The following is a 3,369-nucleotide window of genomic DNA, read 5'->3' as shown; positions in this document are numbered from 1 at the left end:
AAGGTAACTTGTTACCATTTGATTACGAAATTGAAAGGACTTTGACAAACAATAGAAGACTTGCTAGAGAAACTTTGAGAGGTATTGGTGAGGTTCTAGATATTCAACCAAACACTATTGAGTTCATCAACCCTTTTGCAAGAGAAGGTGAGGAGAACCCAACACAAAATCCAACACAAAATCAACCCACAATGCCTAAATTTTCATCACATTCCGTACCAACCGAGGAGAACCTACCCAATGGTACTCCCACACCACAACACTTAACCGGAAATTTCATTGCCAAATCCGCATTTATCCAATTAGTCGAAAGAAGCCAATTTGGGGGGATGCCTAGTGAAGACCCTCACTCTCACATGGAGACTTTTTGTGACTATTGTGATGCGATTTCTCAAACCGGTGTAACTCAAGACCAAATTCGATGGGTCTTATTTCCTTTTTCTCTAATTGGCACCGCAAAACAATGGTTGAAAGGCCTTGATAAGGTTACTCTTGGAATTGACTCTTGGAAGAAATTGGCTCTAGCTTTCTACAAAAAGTTCTACCCACCGGAAAAGACTAATATGCTAAGAGCTCAAATTACGGGCTTTAAGCAAAGAGATGAAGAATCCTTGTATGAAGCTTGGGAGCGATTCAAAGGAATTTGTCGCTCATGTCCTTATCATGGACTTAGTGAGTGGTTCTTGGTACAACAATTTTGGAATGGTCTTTATGAAGACTCAAGAAACATTCTCAACATGGGATCAAATGGTATTTTCACCGAAGTTGACGATAATCAAACTTGGAAAAAGATTGAGGAAATGGCGGTCCATAATTCACAATATAGTAGACCTCGGAAGGCTACTAGAGGAGGAAAGCATAAAGTGGACTCTATTACTCAATTGGGTGCTCAACTTAGTGCTCACATTCATACCATCAATTTGAAGTTCGAAAAAGCTATGGCTAGACTTGAAGAAGCCTCCAAATCACCAAAGCATCATGTTAATGCCATGACGGCGTCTTCATCAATCCCAAGTGGGATATGTGAGAATTGTGGAACTTTGGGACATGACCAAAGTGAATGTATGGGAACAAATGAACAAGTGAATGCTTTTCAAGCATACAAGAGTGGTACCACTTATTCAAATTATTACAATGAAAATACCAAATTCCACCCAAATCTCTCATACAAAAGCCAAAATTTTCAAAACCTTCAACCAACATACACCCCACCTCCCATGAGAAACCAAAATCAAAGACCCTTTTACATCCAAAACCAAGGTTACCAAAATCAAACTCCATACAATCAACAAAGTGACCAAGGTTTTGATGTTCAAAAAGCGGTCCTCCAAATGCAAAAGAATCAACAAGAGTTTTTCACTCAAATGCAAAAGGATAGTCAAGCAAAGGAAATCACCATCAACAACATCCTAGCCCACACCAAAATGTTGGAAACCCAATTGACTCAACTAGCATCTTCAAGCTCACAAAGACAAAAGGGGAAATTACCACCTCAAAGTAATCCCCCGAGACATGAAACTGTTAGTGCCATTCACTTGAGGAGTGGTACGAGATATGAAGCACCAAAGAAGCAAGTTGAGCATGAAGTGGTGGAAGCTAGTGACAAAGAAGAAGTTGTGAAAAACTCCAAGGATGGAGAACCATCAAAAGAAGAAGTTTGAAAGAAAAATGAAGACAAGGCCAAGGAGAAGGAACCCATTGTGATTAGACTTCCTTTTCCAAGTCGTCAAGCCTAGCCCAAATTTGATGACCAACTTGGAAAGTTTATGGAAATTGTGAAGAATTTGGAAGTCTCGATTCCTTTCGCGGAATTAATCAATCACGTGCCGGCCTATGCAATGTACATGAAAGACATCCTTACGAAAAAGAAGTCAATCCGGAAGCTTGATACTATCGCCATCACTAAGGTGAGTAGTGCAATCCTTCAAGGGAGTTCACCTCCAAAGCTTAAAGATCCGGGAAGCTTCTCAATACCGTGTACCATTGGTGACACAACGATCAACAAAGCCCTATGTGATCTAGGGGCTAGTGTGAGTGTTATGCCGTATTCGGTAAGTAAAAGGTTAGGGATGGGAGAGCTTAAATGTACCAATATCACACTCCAAATGGCCGATAGATCGACGAAGACACCATTAGGGATATCGGACGATGTTCCCGTAAGAGTTGGGAAATTTTTCATCCCGGTGGACTTTGTCATTGTTGACATGGAAGAAGACTCCAATATTCCAATCATTCTAGGAAGACCTTTCTTGCACACCGCGGGTGCGGTAATAGATGTGAAGCTTGGAGAGCTCACTCTAGAAGTGTGAGATGAGAGCATAACTTTCAATCTTGACAAGACCATGAGAGCTCCCCGTTTGCATGAACCATGTTTTATGGTTGATCATTATAGCCGGAAGGATGAGAGGAAGAAGTCGGAATTCCAATGGAAGAAGAAAGTTGATGATGCCCCATCAAAAGAGCAAGTGAATTGTAACAAAGAGAGCTTGAAAAGCTCACCCATGACAAGTGTAGAGAATGGCCTCATTGGCCAAGACAATAAAGGAGGAGAGTTGTCTCTATCAACTCAAGAGATTTTTAATGATCAAGTAGAGGAAGTTTGTGGTCTATGGGACGATGAGTTTGAAGGGATTTTCAATCCCTACATTGGTAATGCTATCGATCAAGACCAACATGAAGGACAACAAGTGCAAAGATCTATTGAGGATCTTTATCATGACAATGAACAAGCTTTTGACTACTTCTTCAAGGTGTTGAGTAACATCAACAACACCTTGGACATGCCCCCATTGTAATACCCAGGATATTTAAGAACTCTGTTGACTGACCTTGTTGACCAAACAGACCTTAGGGATGTATGGGTGACGGATCAGGCTTGTAACAGGAGCTTTATAGGATTGTTTACTCGACTTAGCTGAGGCTACTCGGCCGAGTATCACCTATACTCGACCGAGTAGAGCCTTCCCTAGCGAATCCCGTCCTTCCCATGGTGGAGGTTTAAGTTATATACATTAGAGTGTGAAGAGATGGGGTGATAGGAGAGGAAGATAGGCTAGGGTTAGAGAAAGAGAAACTGTCGAGGAAATGGGAAATAAAATGAATCTCGCGAACTTGCATTTTATATTAACGTGTCGACAGCAGCCATACTCGGTGTGGTGACCGTCTATGTCACCGCCGATGCGTATTGTTAGGTAAGTCTCTGCCTTGTGTTCTTTTGGGTGATTCTTTGAGTATAATTGTGTAATAGGAGGTGGTTATCATTGTTAGGATGCTTATTGGAGTCGTGCGTGGCCGTGTATGGATGTCTTACATGCTTTGCGACGAGGTAGGGTTTCCTACTCAGTTTTACTGATAATTGTTATGGCATGA

At 41.4% G+C, this 3,369-nt stretch overlaps 1 non-coding gene across 1 annotated transcript; it reads right to left on the bottom strand.

Moving 5' to 3' along the window:
* Positions 1-563: 563 nt before the first annotated feature.
* LOC141624149 (small nucleolar RNA R71) lies at positions 564-670 on the bottom strand. Its single transcript, XR_012533960.1, has one exon. It is a non-coding gene; the product is annotated as a small nucleolar RNA R71 (small nucleolar RNA).
* Positions 671-3,369: the final 2,699 nt, after the last annotated feature.

The sequence above is a fragment of the Silene latifolia genome, chromosome X (genome assembly GCF_048544455.1).
Source record: "Silene latifolia isolate original U9 population chromosome X, ASM4854445v1, whole genome shotgun sequence".
In the NCBI taxonomy this organism is placed as follows: Eukaryota; Viridiplantae; Streptophyta; class Magnoliopsida; order Caryophyllales; family Caryophyllaceae; genus Silene; species Silene latifolia.
The sequence above is the reverse complement of the archived record's forward strand: the minus strand, read 5'-3'. Positions and strand labels throughout refer to the sequence as shown.